This window comes from Thermobia domestica, chromosome 5 (assembly GCF_964235325.1).
Source record: "Thermobia domestica chromosome 5, izTheDome1.hap1.1, whole genome shotgun sequence".
Lineage (NCBI taxonomy): Eukaryota > Metazoa > Arthropoda > Insecta > Zygentoma > Lepismatidae > Thermobia > Thermobia domestica.
Window position 1 is genome coordinate 150,650,623 of NC_137458.1, and position 26,447 is coordinate 150,677,069.

The window sequence follows — 26,447 nt, forward strand, 5'->3', positions numbered from 1 at the left end:
GGTCTTTTTAATTCGGCCAATCAGAGTGCTCATGTAACCGTGTATATTCGACGATTACTGTTTGGGATCAGAGGAAATGCGTTCGCCATATAATTTTATAATAAAATAGTGCGCATCTATTTACTTTTTTTCATACTTCCCCATATTAACTTTCTAATGATCCGCCATAGTTGCCATCGAAATTCACACAATTATACGCACTCATCTCAATATTTTTCACTTCATGATGTAGAGGCAGGGCTTTTGACACCCGGGGCTCACTTTAGAAAAATTCGTCTGGAGTAAGTAATATATATTAATAATGGCATGCACATGAATGACGATATTTCGTATTGGTCCCTTAGGGATTCTTGGCGACAAATCAAAGCAGCGCGGCCAAAATGAAGTCCTAACTGCCAGGGGCAGACTGGCGCTTGCGGGAAGATGGGGATTTTTTATATAGGTTAGTATGGGTAAAAAATACGACTGAGCAAAAACAAAGGTTCTTATTAAACAGAAATTGCTTATGTTTCTACTACTTCTTTATATACCACTACTGCTAGAAATATTAATGTTTTAAGCAATTCACCATTTCAGATACATTCCATATCAACAAAAAGACTTGAAATTGAATAATCAAAAACTTCATATAATATAAAATATGTAGCCAAGTCTCGACTTAGCCGCCAATAATAATAATAATAATAATAATAATAATAATAATAATAATAATAATAATAATAATAATAATAATAAAGGAATAACAGAATTAGAATACCAATTACGTAAACAATACCTTCCAATAAAGAAAAAATAATTGCCTTGATGGGATTCGAACCCGGGTCTCTACCATACGAGTTTCATTCTTTGCCAATCTTTTTGTTTTAAATTCGCCTCAGCCGTGGTATTGTTCGGAGGTGACATCTCACGTCCTTTCGACTTATTTCAAACATGACAGGGAGACGAACACAGAAATATCGAGGACAACTAAAATTCCGACCTTGCTCAGAGTGATTCGAAACCCCATTGTTCTTCACCTTACAATCGTCAGTGTCTGTCACATATATTCGTCATGCAAAGATAAGAATATAAACTAGTAGTTACAGAAGATACAAATAGAACTTCGTATTTATACACGTGTTGATACAATTCAAAGAATACGAAACTAATGTCTGTCGTCTTTTCTTCCTTGGAAACTTCAAGTTAGAGTGAGGAAGAATAGTACTAATGTAAATCGGGAGGAGTTAAAAACAATGAGGTAGTCTCAACTTGAAGAACGTTTTGTGATATTTTCCTCATTGACGAAGATCTATATAACTTGCTTTTGAGTTAAAGGAAATTTCGAGTAAGTCATTGTGACACTCACATAAGTAATGTTTTCTTATACGAACATTAGTATATTGTGTTTAGACTTACATGAAACGTAATATTTTTCATAAGTAGAAGCTTTGCTTTGTATATACTTAAACACAAACAAACTATTTCCTGAGCAAAACAATATATTCACATGAAAAAACTACATACGTACACGTATGTAGTTTTTTAATGCGAATATATTGTTTTGCTCAGCAAATAGTTTGTGTTTAATTACATGAAACGATTTTAACTAGCTAATAGTTTGAGAGGAAGCTGAAGTGACGCAGTAGGTGATGGGTTAGCGCATTGAACTCTTAATTAGCAGACCCTGGTTTCAATCCCAGTCAGGTTCAAACTCTTTTCAAATGTTTCAATTTCAATTTCAAAACATACTCCATGTGACAAGCAAGATCTTCTACCCTCGAGAATGAAAAATATGTTGGAATGAGGACAATTGGAGAAAGTCTGTCATTGAAGACAATGATTTACAAACTTATTTCCAACAGCTTTTCTAGATTTGATATTTTCAGCTACTTTAATCATTTTCTGATTTATGCCTGGTCAGTGTTTTCATTTCTTTGAACTTACGGTATTTAATGAAATAATATGTTACATACACAGCAATATTGAGATTAATATATGGCGTTCATTGGAAAACACGCTATGAACCATAGGGATACATTTGGAATGGAAAAATGTTTTGTATGGCATCTACTCACATTATACTTGCATAAAGACGTGACTCAGTGCTACCAACTGCTGTCAGTGCCGAGAAAAGTTACGTGTAAGTTGGATTGCATCTGCCCAGGCGTTTTACAAATTGCAAATTATCTGGACCCCATGTAAGGAAATTAGAACACTTAGGGGGCAAATACTCTTGCTGGTGACTGTACATACCTTAACTAAACTATTTCAGCGAAACGTATAACCTCAAAAAATGTCATCGTTTTGAGATTAACATCTTCCTTAATTTGCACTTCCAATAACGACAAATGAAATGCGACACGCGGAAGTTATGTCGTAAGCTCAATCAGGGTAAGGAAAGAAAAAAATCTAACCTCGTGCTCTAATGTACTAGGTTAAATCAATTTTTAAATTACATCGCGAATTAGAATATCCACGTGACAATTTATACTCGTATGGATTAATATAGAAATCACTATATAGATTTGCACACGAAGTACTGTAGTTCCCTCTATACGCATAGATGAAAAAGTTTTGGAAATAAATAAATAAATAAATAGGTATCACATTGCTAATAAATATATCCTCACACTCACTCAACACTTGCACTAAATACTATGCATTACTACATGCAGAAAACACACACTGAAGTTGGGCCAAGTTGCCAATAGTATGTTAGCTTTTACGTGCGGAGATGAATAAAATCGAATAAGAAAATAGCATAAACTGGATGAAACTGGATTTGGCCGAAATATGGATATCTCATCGGATTCAGAGGTACTGTGAACATCCTATCTGACACGGTATTGGCAAATAATTTGAAAAAAATTTACAATCAATTCTTGAAATGCGATTTAACTTGACGACAATGCCTAAACCATGGTTTCGTAATTGAGATGCTCATATAAACAAATAATAAATAAATGAAAAGAAATTATTTTTAACTACCTACAAGTTTCAAAATCCTACAAATCCCAAAAAATTTCACTGTTTAAATTAAAACGAAGATTTCTATTTAGAATATAAACGATTAATACCCTTAAGCGTTACCAATACGTACGAAAGTAACATAGGGTGATCTAAATTTTTTGCGATAAGGGGACCAGTTAAAACAAAAATAAGACGGTATATCAATTATAACTGTCTGGTTATACTATATAGTCAAGATTATTAAGGATCATTATTAACGTAATTAATCGTATTGTAAGTGCTTTTTCTTCCAGTTGTTTTTCTCATAGCTATGTGCTTCTCTTAACATAAGAAAAACAAGCTCTCACAAATACATTCTCTCATATTACTTCCTTTCCTCCCAGTCATATTAACTTCATTTTTTTAAATATTATTTTTCTTTCTTCATACATACTAACCATGCTTAATGCAAACATATTTACTAGGGCTTCTAATATTTATCCAGGTATTTTCCGGGTATGCAGTAGCAGATTCAGGATATGATCAAGAGAAGGGCTAAACCATAGTTTGCAGCTTTATCTAGTGTAAAGCAGGATTGAGCCCATTTCATCCAGTGTATACCTGAGAGTCAAAGATGGGCTATAGCCCCTATAGGCCCCCCTAGGATCCACGCCTGCGTGTATGTACCTCAATATGATTACTCAAATTTTAAAAATAGTTTTTTGGGATATTTTTAAATCCCAGAATTTATCTTGAATGTATGAACTGTGGCACACGTAAATAATGTCATTCAAGTCTGATTTATTCTGAAGATAATGACATACAACGGTCATTGCAAAAGTCATGGCTACTATTTTTTCTCAAAAATGGTAATGAATAAAAAATTCTGAAATGAGCAAATGGAAGGTTAGTTCATATGTGAGTATTACATGTAGGGAGATGGATGAACATACATCACCATAAAGATATAGCACCAGGGAACAGAGGAAAAAAAAGTATTTTCAAACGTGTTTTACTGTCAATTGAAACAGTTCACAATAGTACAGGGCAAGAACACGTACCAGTGACATCTTAGAGTCCCTCGAAGTTTCTCCCAAAGAATCGATCACACACTACCAATGCTGTGGAAGACGCCAAATACTCGAGGCAACACCATGAATGAATCTTTGGATCCCACGCGTCACTTCTGTGGCAAAGTCATCACGTGTTCGAAAGCATGTTCCACGCAATGGCTCTTTCAGTTTTGGTATGAGGTCATAATCGCAAAGTGATAAGACTGGCAAATATGGTGGATGCTCCAATACTTCCGATCTCCATTGCGCGAACAGATTTCGCATACACGCTGCCGTATGGGCTGTCGCGTTGTCATGAAGAATTAATGTCTCGTGTGGCCTCCATGACAGTTCTCCCTAAGAGTCCTTCGTAGGTGTTGTAGCAGAAAAGTGCGACAGTAGTACAGCGCATTAACAGTTTGTCCATGTGGGGCGAAATGGCAAAAAATCACTCTTCTAATGTCATAGCCTATGACGACCATTAACTTGACAGGAGAGGGATTGCGACAAAATTTCTTCCTGTGTGGTGAACCTGGATGACGCAATTCCACGGACTGGCGTTTCAGTTCTGGCTCATAGGCCTTGCCCCAATTTTACTTAGAGCGACGTTTCTCACAAGCATATTGTCTCCCTCCTCCTCGTAACGCGCTAGATGCACACGCCAAGTTTCGTAACGTGTCCACTTTCCACTTAGTGCATGAAACAACCACTTTGCAGCAACTTCACGCATGTGTCGCTCGTCGCGTAAATTTCTGTACATTGTTGTCTTCTCAATACCAATATGGCACCGTAATTCCTGCAGCGTCCATCTTCCGTCGTTCTCCACGTGCTGGGCGATTAGGGTACGAGCACAGTCCGTATACACACTGACAGGCCGTCCGAATCAGTGCATGTCGGCCGTTACAGGCTCTGCGACCCCCGAATGCATCTACCTACCAAACAACCGTTCTGTATGGTAGAGCAACATCTCTTAACGCTTCCACAAGCTCCTCGAAACTCCCACTTCTTCTTTGGCTGACTTCGGGCTCTTTTTCCACTCACTTCTGTAGCATCTATTGATGAGGTATGTATTGCAAAGGTCTTCTTACATGCTGAAACCATCTCAGTCTACTTTTTTGCAGTTTCTCTATTACTGGCCTCATCTTTACTGTTCTCCGGATCACATAATTCTTAATTTTGTCCTTCCGCGTCATTCCACACAGTCACCGCAGCATCTTCATCTCTGCAAATGCAACTTCTGTTTCTCTCTGTTCTTCGTCTTCCAACATTCCACTCCGTCTCATTACTGTTTTGTTAAATTTTCCTTTAAGGCGTATTGGTAACTTATGGTCACTCAACACTCCTGCTGCTTCTCTCCATTTAGTCCAACCACTGCTAATTCTGCTGTTTACATCTGCTTCTACTCCTGCATTTTCTTGCAGAATTGATTCCAAATACATGAATTTCTTCATTATTACCAGCTTTTCTTCACCCAGTTGTAGTTTTTTTTATTCTCGATTACATTTTTTCCTGAAAGAACAATGTAAATATTGTGTCTTAGTTCTAATAATTCTAAGCCCTTTTACTCTCCAATATTCCTCTCCAGCTTCTCTTGCAGAGCTGCCTTGGTCTCACTCATCAGCACGATGTCATTCGCAAATAGCATATTCCAAAGTGCTAACTCTTGGATATCCTTTGCAAAATTCGTCCTTCACAATTGCAAAAGGATATGAACTAAGGCTGGATCCCTGATAGAGTCCCACTTTAAGTGCATACTCTTCTGTTATTCCGCATGCGCTTTTCACTCCCGTTCTACATAAATTATACAAATCTTGAATTACACAGATGTATGTGTTCGGAACACACGTCTTCTTCAGTGCCCACCAAATAAGATCTCGTGGCGCTATATCATACACTTTTTCTAGGTCGATGAAAAGCATATGAAGATCCTTCTGCTATTCTTTGTACTTTTCCATTAGCGTCCTCGGTGCAAATATTGCATCCATTGTCGATCGTCCTGGCATGAAAACGAATTGATTCTCTGTAATTTCGATCTCTTATCTTAATCTTCCTTCTATCAGTCTCTCCAAGAATTTTAAGACAGCCCTATTTCTCTCCCCTTCAACGCAGTACTTATTTGAGAGCGTCGCAAATCCAGAGATAAACACAAAATGAGGTTCTGAATCTGACGACACTATACATGGGTCGCTATATGGAGAGTAGCTCCAGAAACAGCAACACACCAGATAACGCTTTCCAGATCCGGAGTGAAAAACCGTTCTACCCAAGGAATCGAGCAAATGTATAAACTTAACTTATTAAAATAGATAGCAGAAATGACCGAGAAAATTTAAAATTTAAAAATTATTATTACAAATTCAATAAGCTGAAACAGAGCAAGATTTGAATAAATTATTTTAGTTAGGTAACTGTTTCTACTTATATTATCTGTGTTTATGCATCATTTAATAGTTGTTTCCACTTGATTTCCGGATTTTTTTTTTTTGAATCCATCCGATGATTGGAGTTTCCAGTGATGAATAAGTACAGTAGCTGTAAGTTGACTTTGTAAGAGACACTAGATTTAAAGTAAGTATCCTTCCATTAGATTTAGTTCCTAGTAGAATATATTTCCTTGTTGTATTTCCAAGCCGTTGATTTGTTTGATGTTAAATATCCAATTTATTCCAGAAGGTTGTTTATGTTGTTTAGCATGCTTGATTTTAGATTAACACTAGTACTCTTACTTAACTATAGCTTTAAATAGCAGCTGGTTCATAAAAGTTAGTTATGTCTGTTTCATTTTCAACATATTTATGTACACTTTCTCATATTTATTTATTTATTCCACTATATTTATTACACATCTTTATATTAACTTTCATCGTAGAACATTTCATTCGTTGCAATATTTTAATATCATAATATTTATTTTCATTTTATTCGTCGTAATTACTTATTTAACAGACATACACCAACTGTAAACCCAATAAATCAAATACGTATGTAATATCGCTTCAACCTAATCCAAGCAGAAATATGTAAGTACGTCACCTTACGACGTAATCCCCAATCGACATACAACCTTTGAAATAATATGAAGTACGAAAAATATTCTTTCGCAAACATTACATTAACGACTTCCCATTTAATGTGTTTGATTTGCAACATATTTAATAAATATTACAATTACAGGTAACAATTAAGGTGTTTAATCGTGTTTACCAATTTAGTGATTCGAACTCTGGGCAATAAATGTAACAACCTAAAATATAAAATATAATGTTATATTTTAGATGGTGTTATCTCGCCCAGAGCATACCTTGAGAGTTGCGTGAAGAAAAGTAAGAAATCTCGAAAAGACGTTAAAACGGGAGTACACTCAGGGCCGGCTCATCCATATAGACAACCTTGGCGGTTGTCTAGGGCGGAAACATTTAGGGGCGGTATGACAGGCATTTTTATCTAACCTGTGTTTATCAACATTAGCCAAAACGTACGTGCGCCAACTTCCTACACATTTAGGAAGAGGATGTTAATGAAAAGTGCGATCACCTAAGATCGATTACTGCTCACCTATATGGAGCGGGTGAACATCTATCTGGTCATAGTACGTTTCCGTTTTCCCACTGTTCATTGTATGACTAAGATCTCCTGAAGGTCTTCTGTATTATCTGAATATCCAGACTCCGGATGCTCGCAGAAATGTCAATGACAAAGTTACTACTTAAGGTAGTCAATGGAAACTTATTGTTTGAAGCTTTACTTCAAGAATTATCCCTTCACATTCCTACCCGTATAGCACCAAATACCCATCTCTTCCACCTTTCCCGCTCTGGACTGTTGATTATCCACAGACCCGTAACTTGTGGGGGGCAGGGGGCCAACTGTCCTCCCAGAGAAGCTCCCCGCAGTTCGAGGGGACCCATTTTAAGACAAAATTTTCTTACTCCATATATGATACGAATATGAAATTATAAATGAAACATCAAATAGCTTACATTACATAAATAAAACAGCTCACAAAAGGTGAATAAAACAAAAATGAGTTGTCGGCCCATTTCAGTAAAAAAATGACTACTATTAGGGACCATTAGAGGTAATATTTATTCGTATGGCTTTGAGATTTGTCAATATTGTCCCCTTAATTAATTTGTCATGTATGTAACTATCGGCCCCGCAGACCTTGCCGTACGGGAGGGCCCACAGGCTCCGGGGGGCGCATAAACAGTAAGAAACAGATGGAAAGAGGGAGCCCAAGAATTAGAAAAACAACTGTTCTACGGGCCCAAATATGCGTATTAATGCTTGCCCCCCAAGAAAAAATTAAGTTACGGCACTGATTATCCAAAGGTCCTTTTTTCACAGAGCACCAAATTTATATAATCAGATAAGTGACATGGACATTGTTTAAGCTACTCAGCTTTCGACAAAACAATTACTCAAATTCAAAATAAAAATGAATCAAGAAACTTCATCTTTGCTTTGTCTTTTAGACTAATTATTAATGTATAAATTGTTCAAAACACACTGATATTTATAGTATACCTCTTAACTTGTGATTTCCTTAAACAAGCAAAAATTAAATTTTTGGACACATTGCAGTCACTAATCAAGTAAATTTAGTAGGGGATGATAGAAGAACGATAGAAAGAAATGCAGAGATCTTATTAAACGCTTGCAGGGATATTGGTTTAGAAGTACCTGCAGAGAAAACTAAATACATGGAAGTTCATCGGGATCGTAATACGGCAAATTATGGATGGGTTAAAATATCGAATAATACTTTAGATGAAGTAGATACGTTCAAATATCTAGGATCAATATTAACAGACGAAAACCATATTCACAAAGAAATTAAATATCGACCAAAAGCAGGGAATTCATGTTATTATTCAGTTCAAAATCTCTTGTCGTCGCGAATTCTGTCGAGAAATTTGAAGTTTAAAATATATAAAAAGATAATTAAGCCTTTTGTTCTGCATGGTTGCAAAACATGGTCGCTTATTTTGAGCGAAGAACGTAGACAAAGTATTTGAGAACAATATCCTGAGACGAATATTCGGACCCAAGAGGAACAGAAATGGGGCATGGCGGAAACTTCATAACGGGGAACTACATGGTTTAAATAGTTTACCAGACATTGTTAGGGTTATCAAACCTACGAGGCTCAGGTGGGCAGGTCATGCAGCCAGGATGGAAGAAAGTAGTAACCCTTTATAAGTCTTGATTGGAAGACCAATCTGAAAACGACCATTAGGAAGACCTAGGCGCAGATGGGAGAATAATATTAAGATGCATCTCGCAGAAATATGAATACAAAGTAGAAACTGTATCATTTTATTATATTTACCAGCCACTGCCACTTCTTTAAATTTTCGAAACAGATGAACAAAAGTATATTAATCTTTACGTAACAATTTTGGATTTGGAAAATGAAATTTATTCTTTAAACTTATACTTCAACTACATGAAATTACTTTAAGAAGTCCTTTGATACTCTCAGTAAATTTCAAATTTTCCCTGATACACTCCATGTCATCTCTTTAAAATTCTCTAAACAGTTAAGCAAAATATATTAATCGTTGATTGATAGTGAAAGGTAACAGTTTTGGATTTACAAAACGAAAGTTACTTTTTAAAACTATACTTCGAACTAGATATAAATTTGAAAACACGGTCATAAAGGGGCTGGTAAGAAGTTTGTGCCGGTCACCGGCTTTAATGAAAATAACAGCACCAGTTGTCAATTCTAGTCACTATTCACGTTTTCTCTCGTGGAATCTTTTTTAGAAAGAATTACGACCATCTTTGATATTTACAATGGATATCGACATGGTTTACATTGCAATAAAATTTTAATTTCTTGTTGCCCTGTGGTTATATTAGTAAAATTTAATTGCAAATGCCACAGCAATAAAATGTTTTAAAACATAATTGTCTTATAGATTAGACCGTACTTAATAATACCATAGGGAGAGACATTGGAGTAAGTTTTATTTTATTTAATGCTTGAACAAATGGTAACAATGTGATGATGTGTTGAAAATATCAGCTGTGTCAAGACTTCACTTTGGTTTGGTTTTGGGGGAAAGGAGATAATGGGGGCGCAGACATATTTTTCGCCTAGGGTATAAAATATCCTAGAGCCGCCCCTGAGTACACTTTGTTGAGAAGTATCCCAATCTTAAAATGGGTGTTGAAAGTAACAATGAAGAAGCTAGTGGAACATCAGGTTTGGAGACATCAACAAATGTAGCTGACCTTATAAAACAGCTAGGTCAATCTTTGTCGCAGCAAATGCAACAAATGGACACTAAATTTGAACAAAAGTTTCAGCAAATAAATACTAAATTTTAACAGAAGTTTAAGCAAATGGACACTAGTTTTCAGCAAATAGATACTAAATTTGAACAGAAGTTTCAGCAAATGGACACTAAATTTGAACAAAAGTTTCAGCAAATGGATACTCAATTTCAGCAAATAGATACTACATTTGAACAAGTTACACGGGCTATGACTTAGCGAATGGATAGTAAATTAGAGCAAATACCGTAACACAGCAAATACATACTAAATTAGAACGAACCGACGGTATGATGGAACAAATGTTGCACAGATTTGCAAAGTGCAGTGGATGTTGAAACTCAGGTTAGTGAACATAGTAACCAAATTAAAGTGTTACGGGAAGAAATAGACACTATAAAGGAAAAGATCATCACCATAAATATTAACCCTGATTCGATCATCAATAGGGACAATTAACCAATGAACCCAGATTAGCAATAGAAGAAAGTGACATACCGGAAAGCTCTTCGGAGAGGGATGAAAGTGCCTGTAGCATCGGGAAGGAAGAAAGGAGACCCCGTTCAGTACATCGCAGGGAAGCCAGATGCGTAAGATCTAATCATACGAAACCGTCTCATGTAACAATTATCATTTTAAATTCAATGAAATTCGATCTTTAACGAAATTTAGTGGAAGGTCGGAAGGCATACCTGCCAGAGTATTTTTAGAAAAATTCGAAGAGGAATGTGACTTAATCGGTATAGACAAATCTAAATTTGTCAAAATTTTATCGCATTTAGTACCACCCTGCTCTGTTTGGTTCAAAGTAATCAGAGGGAATTTACGCAATTATTTAGATTTTAAGAACGCTTTGCTTTCCAATTTTGAGAATGATTTCATATTGGCAAACCGAGCCTTGGTTCCAAACAGAGGGTTTGATCCCAAAATTGATAAGAATCTATGTGATTTTGTGATTTCTGTATACAATGAGTTGAAATTAATTAATCCGTACCAACAAGAATCACGAATTATAGCATCTATCCGGATACTATTACCTTTTAGGATGCAACAAATACTGATTTCTGCACAAAGCATTAATTTCAATAATTTGATTATGATAGTGCAACATTTTGAAAATCAATCCATGGTGCAAAGTAATAATAATCCAAATTAAAGTAATAATAACTGAAGTCAAAGTAAATTTATTCCCGTCCGGAATATCAATGTGCGTGAAGAATGTAACCCTAATGTAAGAAGTAATGATAGATCCAATTACACCGGTAATAGAGCCGAATCTAATTACAGAGGAAACAGGAATAGTAACTATACAGCGTTTAGAAATCAGGCAAACAGTACACCTAACTTTATTCGAAATAGGTTTCGTAACAATTTCATAGGTGACTGAAAGTCTTAAAATAGAAACCAAGGTACCGTGGAAGCAAACAATAGGCTGAACTGTAATCAAGATTGTGCTATTCAATGCAACTTAACCGAACCCTTTGGCAATGTAACTTAAGCTAAAGTTGTGGCGTCCGTCAAGGCATATTTAATTAATTCTTGTTTATTTTCACTTTGAATACAATTATGATTTCATTTATAATTCGTACTTTGTTTGAATTCTATAGGGTATACAGATAATAAAAATGATGGATACTAGATTTCAGCACGTTGTGGTATGAACACGAATGTCGCTTACTAATGTCCCTTTCACATTATCCGGCGATTTGCCGGATCCGGATCGCCGGACGAGGTAGAAAGACATTGCAAGCAATGAAGCTCTTCACATATGTGCGGCGGTCGCCGGACATTCATCCGGCGAGCAAAAACAGCCGGATCTCCCTGCTAGAATCCGGCGCGGCAAATCGCCGTGTATAGCCAAACGGGACATTACAAGCAATGAAGCTCTTCACATATACGCGGCAAACTACCGGATGGGTGTTGGGGGAGGAAGCAAGTGTTGCCAGGAAAGAGCAGAAAATGGCTGCTATAATATGGGAGCGTGTGGTTTTGTGTGTTATGTGGAGTGTGTTTGTGTATGTGGTTATGTTCTAGCCCAGTACATCTGGAGTAATTAACCAAACCTGTATATACAATATATGGGGAAAGATGACATGTAAAATTAATTGAAAACAACCAATACTACCGAAGTGTCGAAATCAATATAAATGATTATTTTTCTATGTAATAGAAGATTGGGAGATGTCCGTGTAGCACTGGACAAATGACCTTCTATAAATTTGTGGTGACCCATGAAATATACACTATCAAATATTTCAGCAATACAGTCTTTTGCTATATATTTATGTACTATTTTGCTACGCAAAGCAAGAGAGAATTCATGATGTGATATTTGATAAATATACCGTACTTTATATATTTTATAATTATCTGGCTGTAATTTCTTGAATAGTCCTCTGAATTCAGAGACTAGAGCAGTGCTTTAAAGAGACTTGAGTCAATAGTCGGAACTCTTAAAACAAAAGAATAAACCCGAAATAGTATAATAATAATAATAATAATAATAATAATAATAATAATAATAATAATAATAATAATAATAATAATAATAATAATAATCTAATATAAATAAAATAAAGAGTTTATGTGTCTGTCTTTGTGCGGCCTAGAGACCATACGAGTGGACCGAAAGTTACCAAAATTTGGTCACGGGTACCTTGGTCCAGGCTCCATATCAAACCGATGCGTTTTTTTTTTTTAAATTCGAACCACGAGATCTCAGGAGGATGTTTACCAGGACATGTAAAAGTAGTAGAAAATGACCGATATTAGTGTCAAATCCATAGTTTTCGCGGTCGCTGAGATCAATGGTAACACTACCATTAGCGATGACTTCAGCCACCACTTGTATGCAGACCGGGGATCACCAGAGGAGGGGGATTTCGAGACATGTAAAAATAATCGAAAATGACCGATATTGATGTCAAATCCATAGCTTTCGGGGTCACGAAACTCAATGGTGAAACTCAAGATAGTGTTTACTTTCACATTTAGTCCCCATCAGCTAAGGAACTTGGGCCAGGATATCACCGAGACATGTAAAAATAATCCACAATGACCGATATTAGTGTCAAATCCATAGTTTTCGCGGTCGCTGAGATCAATGGTAACACTACCATTAGCGATGACTTCAGCCACCATTGTATGCGGGCCGGGAGTCACCGGGCTGGAGAATTGCGAGACATGTAAAAATAATCGAAAATGACCAATATTAGTGTCAAATCAATAGTTTTCGCTATCGCTGAGATGAATGGTGATTCTCCCAAGGCATTGACTTCCAAATACCGCCCCCGTCGACTGAGAGACAGAGGCGTTGTTTTTTCAAAATTGGAACCAGAGGATCACAGAGGCGTTTACTTTCTATGTAAAAGTAGTAGAAAATGACAGATGTTAGTGTCACATTCATAGTTTTTGCGGTATCGGCTGAAGACCAGAGGCGATTTTTTCACAATTCGAACCAGGGAGGGGTCTCAAGGGGCGTTTACCGGGACATGTAAAAGTAGTAGAAAATGACCAATATTTGTGTCGAATTCATATTTATCGAGGTCGCTCAGATGTATATTGATACTTCCGATAGTGTTTACGTTCAAATTCAGCCCCCATCGGCCTTCCCAATGAAAACACGTACGTTATTGGATATATATTCACACAAAATGTATCTAATTTTAGAAATGTTTCTTAATTCTTCTCTCATTGTTCAGTTTGTTTACATTGATATTTTATCTGACCGTGCGAAGAACGGGCATAACAGCTAGTAATAACAATAATAATGCCTACAGACCAGTCTTGGGGTCAGCGGCTGAATGTTGGCTGGAGATTCTCGGATAGACCTCAACGGTTGACTATCCCGAGAGGACTTTAGCCTGGTTTTCTCAGTCACAACAGTTGAATACCGGAACGGTATTTTAAATATCCAGAACCGGGCCGCTATTTTGCCCAAGTTTATCAATTATGGAAACAGTATAGAAAAATGTCTTCCAAAATACCGCTTCTCTAATAAAAAGTGCACATCTTTTCTGTATGTGGCATGTTCTCTCATTCTTTAACAAACAGACCCGTATCCACGGGGGGCTAGGAGGGCCAGGCCCCCTAAACTTTGGCTGCCCCCCTAAAAGTTTCACGGTAGGCTTGCAAATGAACTATAATATGATGATGAAGTATACTATGATCGGGTCGCCCCCCCTCCCCCTCGTATATTGTAGTGAAATGTTTTAACATGTATTTTCTTCAATATCTTATGACTACACGAAATTGACTCAGATCCTTTCTTCAACCGTCTATTCAATTACATTAATTTTAACGTTATCTATGTGTATAAAAAATACAAATTATCTTACCTTAATGTTACAGCCAACATTTCTGGAGGTTGAATACAGTTCCTAAATTTTGAATTCTGCCTCTGCAGCTGAGTCCGTACGCGATCCAACAACTCATCAAAAGATGCGATAGACATACAAAAGTAATTAAAGAATTTTCCTTCGTCTTCACTCAATTGTAGAAACAGTATAGAAAAATCTCCTTCAAGATACCGCTTCTCTAAAAATGGGTGAACCCATATGTATCTCTGACTTTTTTTTCTGCCTGTGTCTTAACAAGGCGAGTACAAAACACATTTTGCGAATGTCCATTACAACCACCACAACACGACAAGAGTCACTGAGTTTGTTTCTTCAGTTGCACAGCAACCCTGCTCGCATATTTTTCATCCACGGCAAAACGCAGGATAATATGAAAGGGTCCGAAACCGGATCCGGCAAACAGCCGGAACCGGATCCGGTAAATCGCCGGATAATGTGAAAGAGGCCTAAAAGTTCTGATAAATATGCTTGAATAAATAAAACATGTTATATTATATTCTAACCCATATAAACTTTGCTAATTCTTAACATGATAATTTCTTTATTTGTATTATTCCGTTATATTGATCAAGTCTTGTTTTGTTTTATTTTGAGTATTGTTATGATTTCTTTGTAATTCGCTTCACTTATCAATATTGTGCTTTTCAATTTTTTTATAATCATCTTAATGATGCCCAAGTGGAAGAAATAAGTTATGTAATATGTCAATGTATTTTCGTTTAATGTGTTAACGAGCTCCGAAGATATTAAATTAAAGAATCTATTTTTGGAGCAAAATAATTAACAAGTTGATCGTATTTTCTGAATAAGTCCTCTTCGACGATAATTTATGGAATTAAAATATTAGTCCAGGAAATCTAGAGCAATTTTACCCTCAACCTGGGCAAAATTGCAACACAAGCTTTTTAAACAGTTTTCGATTCAGAAATTACTACTGAATAACATATTCAAAATCCGACAAAATCGGATCACGGGAACACCCCCAAAAACGGTTTCAAAATGGCGGACCATGTTTTTTTGAAAAAAATCATAGACCTTTACGTTGGAGGCTCTAGTAGCCCTCTTAATTGACACAGAGACATTAATTGTACCTTGTTGGAACGCTCATAGACCATAAATTGCAACGAAGTGACTTTGGTACCCATCATGCCCAACCCGTAGAAGAAGAAGAAGAAAGTCGATTTTTGTTTTTTAATTAATATTTCTTGGATCCTGGCAACACTGTACTTCCTCATACTCCGGCAGAAAAATTTCTACGCCTAGACCAGACATTGGTAACAGTATTATAAAAAATGAAGGACGTAGGTTCAACAGTGAGGGAGATAAAAATTCGGAACCGCGGACAAAGGAGGGTCACTCTGTATATTTTTTACTGTGGTCTAACTTATGTTTCTTAGATTTAGCATCCTCCCTAATTGTCACAGAGACATGAAGCATACCGCGTTGGAAAGCTTATGAAACCTCCTTGCCAACGACGTATCGTTTGTGCCCCCTGTGCCCAACCTGTAGAAAAAGAAGAAGAAGAAACCTTTAAAAAAACTCGGAAAATCTACACTTTTACCTTTCATGGGCTCTGGCAACCCTGATAATCGTTGCGTATAGGGGGCACAAACGATACGTCGTTGGAAATGGGGTTCCATAAGCTTTTCTACATATCATAGTCTTGCGTGGACCTAGGCACTGAAGAACCATGGCTGATTTCCTTACACGTTTGTGTATCATCTGCAGAAGCCTAGATCCTGACGATAACCTCATCACACTTCAAGAAAAGAGAGCTGAAGGAGTGAACAATGCCAGTAAGGCTCGCGGTAGTAACATTCTCGCCGCTACAAGTATGGTGGTTCATGTCTCTTGTCGCAAACGTTACATTGATAAAAAAAAAGATATTGTGATTGCCCTAAAAAGAAAAACGTCATCGCCGATTCAAAAACGAGTTACTCGCTCGTCGGATGGGTCCTTCAACAGCAACAGTGACTGCCTGTTTTGCGGAACGCCTGTCTTATTTGATGACCATCACGTGTTGAAATCAGAAAATGTTCGAGTGAAAACAAGCATTGCCACACAGCATTTTAAAGTGTTGCAATGAACAAAACGATACCGGGTCACAAACTGTCCGAGGTCGAATTGAGTACTTCTCATCTGATCTTCATGAGGGAGATTGTGTCTATCACAGATCATGTAGTATCAACTTTCGAACAGGTAAAGCAATTCCTCAACAATACTGCACCGACAATCAGTCAGCGTCAAAAAAATTCCGGGCTGACCGACCTACAAATAACGAGAGAATTCGAGCATTTCAGCGCATCTGTAGTTATTTGGAAGAGCACGATGATGAGCAACTAACTGTGGGAAAACTTGTTACAAAAATGGGCACATTTTTTGTAGGGACTGATCACATTGCATATGACAGACGGCACATGAAGCGTCAACTAATTGAGTACTTCGGTGAAAAAATTATAATTTCTAGTGACAGTGGAAAAAACGACTTCATTACACTTCGAGAAACTGCCAATCACATTCTACGGGCATATCGTGATTTACCACGAGAGTATGATGAAGGAAAGTAAAAAAAAATAGAATAATAGAAACCGTAGCTCGACTGATCAAAGGCGACATAAAATTCAAACTACGAACTGGAAGTGATACATATCCTTCACCCAGCGACTTGACCATTCAGGAATTCCTTCAGTACATTCCACCTAGCCTTAAACTATTCTATGCCATACTTTTTTGCCGGAAAGGACAATGAAACCAAAATAGATCGATTGGCCAGTGTTTGATGCAAGCAGCCAGACCAAGAGGTATGTTAGCTCCTCTGCAGTTAGGTGTTGCCGCGCAGCTGCACCACCACTATCGATCGAAACACCTGGTTGACACGCTGCATCACCTGGGATTTTGCTCTTCATACACGGAAGTGCAGCGGTTTGAACGCTGTACTGCAAGTACATTTGGTAATCGTGTGATCGAAATGCCAGCAGACCAGACTCTGATCTTTGCAGCGGATAATGTAGACCATAATCTCCAAATGCTGAGTGGTTTAGGCACATTCCATAGTATGGAAATGTTGGCGGCCATTACTCCATCCACTACTACCAGTCTAACCATTCTTCGGAAGCCCGTCTCTGATGCTGATGTGAAGTCCCTTGCCAGTGTTCCCATTCACGCATATACTGAAGCCAGGGCTATTCTTGAAAAGGTCAACTGTGAACTGGTAACAACACCATCACCGAACGAAAGCTTCCTGGATATTTTGTGGAAACGTTCCTGGCACTTTCCGTCACGCACACCAAACTGGTCAGGAATGATGCAGGCCATTCACGCAGATCCATCTCGTCATCATCCAGGGAAATCCACTGTTATCTGCTTACCGATTATTGACTTCCATCTGATATGTCATACATCTATTCCAGTTTAGTGTACCTTAAGAAAATATAAAGTCACACCAATCATCACCTTAGACCAACCACTGTTTTGGAAAGCTTCACGTATCCTGCATGACAGAGCACATAACACCAGTATTAAGGACACGGTTCTCCTCTTGGGCTCATTTCATACTCTGATGAACCTTCTAGGAGCAATTGGTTCCCTGATGGATGGTTGAGGCTTACGTGAAATCTTGCATGAGCTTTATGGAGAAAATTCGGTTGTACATATGTTAAGTGGCAAGTCCGTAGCAAGAGCCTTCCGTGCGCACATGATGGTTGACCTCGCATTAAGTGCATTGCTTGTGGAAAATGTTTTTGTGCAGACCGATAACGGAACACTATCAACGATGCTATCGACGAACTATCAACGATGCTTACTCTCTCTACCAGAGTCTGATGTCGGGTGAGATTACTGTAACTGGAGCTAGTTCTTCACCTCTTCTCCAAGAAGCCCGAGAAAAAATAGAAGCACGAAAGTCAGAACTTATTAACACATCAAAAACAAGTCAGTTATGGCTTGCATACCAGCGCATGTTGACTACAGCAAGGAAACTTGTGGCAGCAGACCGAACAGGAAGCTTGGAGGATCACCTTGATGCTATAGCAGATTGCATTCCCATATTCGCTGCAGTAGGACACTCCAATTATTTGATGTCGACGTGCTTGTACCTGCAAACAATGTTAACGCTGCCATCGGTTAATCCAACAGTTCACGAAAGCTTTCAAAATGGGTTCGGAGTTATTAGAAGAAGCAACCGTTATTGGGCTGGGTTGTCCTCTGATCTAGTCATAGAACAGGTTCTGATGAGATCGCTAAAATCCACTGGAGGTCTAACCCATGGGAGTGGAATGTCGGAGATGCAACGATCTTTGTGGGTGCTCTCAATGCCAGCATGCTTCGAGTACAATCTGGCGATGCAAACTCTTACTCACACAGCATATGTCACTAGCGAACAACATAAAGAAGCCGAAACGTCAAGAATGTCACGTGATATCAGTGACACACGTCGCATTCTTGCAGGACTGCAGCCCATTTCACCATTTGATGGAGACAAATCGTTGAGAAACATTGCCACTGGCGTCACAGCGGATTCCTCAGTCAACGTCCATAATTTATTTTCAGTTGGAGAAGAGATTGCGAAGAAACTATTTGGCAAAGACCTTTTCATTGTGAAGTGGGAACGTGCAGATAAAGTCAAAACTCTAGCATTCCCGAGTAGTGTCAAAATCAGCAGCGATATCTCCGTCGATTCGAATCTTTTGTTTCAAAGACTGTTAGTTGTCGCTAATGCAGGCAGCACATCTTTAGAGAAGACCTTAGCGCATGAATTATGTGCCTACCCACCAGCTTTATTTGAGTCACCCAGCATGATGCGTAAGGCAGACAAAGCCCCACTGGCCCATGCGATACTAGAGTTCAGCAAGCAGCAGACCGCATAGTTTGAGGAAACGGAGCCAGACAATATTATGTATGTCTTAGACGGAGGATCTCTGTTACATAGACTACCATGGTGTAAAGGAAGTTCGTAGGACGATATCGCTACATCATTTGCTGAGTATACGGTTCGTAAATATGGCACATCAACCATCGTGTTTGATGGGTATGGAATTTGCTCACCATTGTTCATTGCAACTGTGCTACCGGGTGTGCAAGAACGTATTGTACTTGCAGAAAGCATGTCCTTCCATGTACTATTGCTTGTGGTGTGTGCCAAGAAACTGAATGTTTTAACTCTTTGAATGAATATGGTGAGGACAGTGTTAGCGTAGGCGATGACTATGTAGATGTGTAATTTGCCTCCCTAAGTCTTTCGTTATTCCCATTCTTTTGCTTAAGAATATTTTTATGTATAGTACTTATATTAAAGCGACCTTTGATTTAAAGAGAGAAACAAGATATTTTCATGCATAGGACGATTATCAGGGTTGCCAGAGCCCAAGAAAGGTAAAAGTGTAGATTTTCCGAGTTTTTTCAAGGTTTCTTCTTCTTCTTTTTCTACAGGTTGGGCACAGGGGGCACAAACGATACGTCGTTGGCAAGGGGGTTCCATAAGCTTTCCAACGCGGTATGCTTCATGTCTCTGTGACAATTAGGGAGGATGCTAAATCTAAGAAACATAAGTTAGACCACAGTAAAAAATATACAGTGACCCTCCTTTGTCCGCGGTTCCGAATTTTTATCTCCCTTACTGTTGAACCTACGTCCTTCATTTTTTTTATATTATTGTTACCAATGTCTGGTCTACGCGTAGGAATTTTTCTGCCGGAGTATGAGGACGTACAGTGTTGCCAGGGTCCAAGAAATATTAATTAAAAAACAAAAATCGACTTTCTTCTTCTTCTACGGGTTGGGCATGATGGATACCAAAGTCACTTCGTTGCAATTTGTGGTCTATGAGCGTTCCAACGAGGTATCATTAATGTCTCTGTGTCAATTAAGAGGGCTACTAGAGCCTCCAACGTAAAAGTCTACGATTTTTTCGAAAAACTATCGTCCGCCATTTTGAAACCGTTTTTGGGGGTGTTCCCGTGGTCCGATTTTGTCAGATTTTGGATATTTTTATCAGGTGAGGTACCTAAACAAAATACAGGTGTAAAAGAAACTAAAGGTTGCAATTTTGCCCAGGTCAAACCGTATTTTGACTCAACTATATAATTGATTATTAAATAAATGTAAGATTATTGTTGATATAAAATGAAATTAATATATGTATTGTAATTTATATATATATAGGAGGGCTATTCGGAAATTAAGGTAACCATGTATGTAAGAATATGTAACGGTCCAGGATTCTTTCTTAAATTGTAAGAAATTTAAGAAGTCCTCGACAGGAGCCATATATACAACGAGATTGTATATATAATCTATAAATTACTTCCATTTTCTTGTAGTTATTTTGGGCAACGGCACTTAAAAGTGCACAATTTGTTGATAAGAAGAAGAAAAGTGTAGAATGTATGTGTTGATTTTATATAGATAATCATGTAATGTCAGTTGTTGAAAAGAAAATACGTATTTGTCTGTTATTGCTATGGCAACACAATAATTTATTCATGAAATAAGAAGAATAAAAGTCAGTTGTGTCAAACATTTAATGTGCTTGATTTTCAAGATATTTAATAAATATTGCAATTACAGGTAACAATTAAGGTGTTTAATCGTGTTTATCAATTTAGTGATTCGAACTGTGGGCAATAAATGTAACAAGCTAAAATATAAATATAACTTTACAAACTCCCGATGAGTATTATGGCTAGGTTGGACGTTAACATTGTGGATTTCAAGTGTTGTTTTGCACATTGCATAACAAAAAAATGTAACTGAAACTATATCTATTGTTTGAAAAAATATTTTTGGATCTCAAAAAGCTGGGGGACCTAGGCTCCCCGAACCCATGCTAGATCCGCCACTGGCGTAATCTATTAATTTCATGGTCGATAATTAATGTTGAAACAATATGAAATTACCAAATTACTATTTTGAAATGAAAAGACAAAATTATATATTATGGATCCACGAATATGTTTTGGTTTCAAAATATTAATAAATTAATTATACTACAATAAATCATTAACAACTTACCCCAAAAGAATTAGTGTATGTATAACCTGACCAGGATATTAGTGCGGTTTTTCGTGGAGGGCGCTAGTGTCGTGTTTACATCAGTTTCTAGGTAAGCGCGGTGGGACAGGGGAACGGAGAGCGTCACTCTGCAGTGTATCCAACGATCTTCAAAAGTTGCAGTTTACATGTTATAAGTAGCCTAATCTGTTTCGCTTAATAAAGAACTCCATAAATTATATAGTTGTTATTTAATGCAGTAATGGTTATTCCTGCAGTAATGTAGATGTATTGTGGATAATGGCATATGCATGGAAATTAACAATTTAAGAACAAGATAGCGCGCAAGTGAGTTTCTACCGTGTATTAAGCAGATTATATATATATATAAAATGATTACGTTTTATTTGATTTCATTATAAAACAGTAGAAACCTGTAAAACTCGGTAATAAGATGTTAATGACTAAAAGATTAATTATGGGTTGGTAGCTTAGATACTTGCGCAATATCTTGTAACTGTAAGTTTAAATTAAGTTAAGGCTTGCGATGCTTGTATTTGTTTTAATGTAGGTCTATCAATTGACAATTAAATTATTTTCTTGAGTTGTAGCCAAGAAAGAATTCCGATACGTTTCCACTCGAGAACTGTGGAAGTTCTCTCCGTTGGTCTATTGGCTAGCGCATGTGTCTTTGTTGTACGTGGTTTTGTGAGAGCCCAACAATTAATGTGAGAGCTCAACAATTAATTTTACAATCTTTCACTTTCATTAATCATCTGTCTCCTCTAGCATAAAGAGCATAATCAACTAAAGAAATTTAATTTTATTTTTTCGATGAATGTGAACCCTTTGGGGGGAAAAGGAAGTGAAGAAGAAATTTTCCTTAATTTTTTAAAAGGCTACGGGATTGGATAGATTGTCTTTCGGGATTGCCTTGTATAACCTGATTAGAATGCATCTTTTTTTAAGGATTATTATCGTAACCCAGCCTTTTGGTAAATGTGAAATAAATGTATCGATAAAACACCAGCGTATGGGTAATGTAAGCATAAATGTCATTGGTTCAATACACATTAAATTCACAACTTTTATTTATGAGTATAGAAATTCCCTTTGAAATCCCTCTGAATTTCTTTCAGACCCTAGGTCTCTTGTGACAAAGAATTAATTCTACTATCTGTTTTCATACACAATATAATTTTGAAACTTGGGAGCCTAGTGTTGTCTTTGTGCCTGTAATACATAATCATTTGTCGATTGACTTCAGAAGACTGCCCGTGAGCATAAGTTGCATATAGTTCAAACATATCAGATGTACGGTCTTGTTTAACAAATCCCGTGTGCACATATGAAATTCAAAGACAAAGGCAATCAATCGTCTTTAAACAGTTGTATTTTTATTTCAAGTGTAAGTACTAAAATGTGCTACGTATAGTTCCAAGAGGTTGGGATCCTTAAAATAAAAAAAAAAATAAATAAAAAACTGAACTTACGTACTTAACATTGGCACTCATCTTCTTCAATGATTTGATGTAAGAAGCGGCCGCATGATTTCCGGCCAATTGTTTCATCGCCGGTATCTTTGAGCAATGAGATGGCAGTGGAAGACAAACTTCGTTCTTCTAACTTGATATTTTGAAAAACTTATGCAAGTGGTTTTGTTACTGAAATACATATCTATTCACTCTATTCAATTTCAAAAGTACCATTAACTTTATAATAACATAATGAATGTAAGAGTTACCATGAAAATGTATTTTGTATTTCTTTTTTAATATGAAATTCATTTTTTCTGAATTTCACTGCAGCTATAAGAAATCAATTGTCAGGCTCCCCACTTTAAATTTTAATCGCTCCCCTACCGCCCCCAATGTAACATTGGGTTTATTTCTTTTAAATAAATTTTTCAAAATATGGTAGAAATACTGGATTTTTAAATTACCAAACAATGTTAAATAATGAAAGGTTAGATATCAGAGAAAGTTATCTTTATCTACCATCTTAATTAGGGGCGGATCCAAATCTCCTTCGGAGGTGGTTAGATTATCAGTTTCTCTCTCACCAGTCTTTTGCAGCACATCCGAAAATGATCTCAATGCAAATTTGTTACTGAAGGTACTGTCAATCGATCGATCACATTGTCCAAATTGGTAGCAATTTCGAAGACGCCTTATCTCAAAACTACACAATAGAACTTGTTTTAAACAATGAAAGCGCAGTTGCCAAAGTATAACTTTGATTCACAAATATGAACTTCGAGGTTTTGTTAATAGATGAAGTAGGAATTCCTTACACTCTAATGCTACGAAGTTCTCAGTATTCTTTTGTACAACACTGAGGTTTGTTTATTCGCAAGTTATTGCCAAATTAATATGGAGGGTGTATGTACTTTTTTTTTTTTTTTTTTTGCAGTCCCTTAAAATGATCTGAAAATAACTTCCATAACTTTTGAAATTGTGTTTGTCTTAACTTGAACATATGCGTGAAGTGGTTTATTATGAACAGGGCAAAAACAACTGTGATAGATTAATTACAAGTAGTCCGGTTAGAAACACTGTTGTCTGTATTTTAGTTCCAAAACCGGCCGCCCGCACTCGTTCGCTGGTCAGGTTTTAGCAGGAATCTCATTTACATTATTCTCAGTTTGATTATTTTGCTAAGTGGGATTCATTACACTTTCTCAGCGACAATTGCTGTTCTTTTTGGATGTAATTTCGATTTACGTATTAGGTTTCAACGTAACGTAAGTAAGGAGATTGTATACTACATTGATAAGCTATTAACAACATGGAAAAATAAATGATTTTAATTTTTTTTAATTTATAACATCTATGTATTGTTGAATGTGTTACAATACATGATATAAACAATGTGTATTTAATTTTCTGACGGTACATGTTGAACATCTTGTACACGCGTACTATTCTGAGCTTCTCATGTATAATTCTTGACAATTTTCAACCAAACTTTACAATACGGTATTTTTTTATTTCAAAATATTTTAGGATTTATTTTAAATAAAAAATTTCATCCATTTTGTGTGTGAATGGGAATGAATTTAAAACACTTATTGCGTTGCCTCTTTGAATGGCAAGGCTTACCCGTTGGAACAGGAAATGTTTGCTTCTAGGGTCCCCCTGATTTATTAATTAAAGCTGACCCCAAATTTGTCAAAAATTTACTTGTTTCTTTACTAAAAACACCCATGGTTTCAGTAGCAATGAAAAGATAATCTTCTTTTAATTTTGAATATTTCGAATGCTTTCGTTTACTAGCTGCCTCGGTTGCACTTCCTGCTTCCTCGCTGGTTAATGTTATGTATGAGGGTGCGAAAGTGTCTACGCATGTAACATCCCACACTAGACTTTGGACTCTTTTCCACGGAATTAAAGTAATTCCGTCTGGTCTTTTGCCATCATCCCGTAACATTCCCGTTGGTTCCAAAATGCTAGGAATATCTATGCTGGCGAGAGTTCGCTTTACTATTTGGTTTAATTCTCCGTAGCGTGAAAATCTCTCACTGTTTTTAATGCAATTCAATGCATGAAGACCTTTAGCATCCATTTGATTCTAACATACACACGTGAATTCATGACAAATATTTATACCAAGGCGTAAGGCTACATTTATTTGAAAGATATTATTTTCCATAAATGTTCCTATGTTTTTTGAGGGTGTAGCTTGCAACCATGCTCCGGACTCTTTCTTGTGAAGCGCTTTAAGACGGGCAGTATCAATAGGATTTTCTGAAACTATTTCCCTTTCTCTTATCTGATTTAATAATATGTCATCCCATTTTCTTTGTACTCCTTTTGTCTCTGGGATTTCGTTATAAGTGTCTTTCCATATCTCTAGTGCCTCGGTCAAATGAGCAATTTTCACTTCATCAACTCTGTTATGTAAAATGTTGGAGACGAGTGAAACTGCTCCATGGCACGAAGACAAAAAAGCAGGAAAGCTCAAATCAGATACTTTTCGTATGCTTAAACCTTCTAATCGTATGGGTAAACTTGCTTGCCTCCACTGACTTTCGTTTAATGTATAATTAATAATTGATTCTAAACCCCTTTTCAGTAAGTTGTCTAGCTGAAGGACAACATATGGCGTGGTTCACGTTGGAGTGGTACGTAGAAAATATATCAGTCTTGGAATGCCTAAACAGTTTTTTAGAAGAAAATAAGCTATATGTGCAGGCAACTGTTTCAATTTGTCCATTATTATTTTCATACTATTTAAATGTTCTTCAAATTTATGAACATAGCCATCCTCGTGGAGTGGCGTCCCTAGTAATGACAACTCATGGGTTTGTATTGTCCGTATTCCAGGCAACAATGCAGGGACGGCGCCAGAAAAGTTTGATGGGGTGGGCGGAAAAAGGCGGACCTAGTTGCTGGGTGGGCGGACAATGATAATAATTACTGGGCAATGTAGACTTTTTTTGGACAATAATTAAGTTTCAGTCTTTAAACTCTTTAGTTAGCTAAGGCTCAGACCAAAACAGGGGAGGGGCAAGGATGTGGAAAACAGCTGCATTGGCCTTATAGAAGGTACAATTCCGGCATTCGCTTGGTGGGACTGAAGAAATGCAGGGCTTAGGATGGGCTGCGGGAGTTCGTGGCTATATGCTCGACCTACCGAATTCCGCGTATCAGACACACTACCTCTACTTCGTTTTTTTTTTTTTTTTTAACAATAATAACGGTGTGTACTGTGTAGTCGATGAAGTTCAAGACAGCTTTACCTCCTCTCCCTCCAATAGGGATGCGCACGAGACAAGATTTGTGGTTGTCTCGTCTCGAAAATGTGCTGTAAAAGTAATGTCTCGACTCGAAAAATG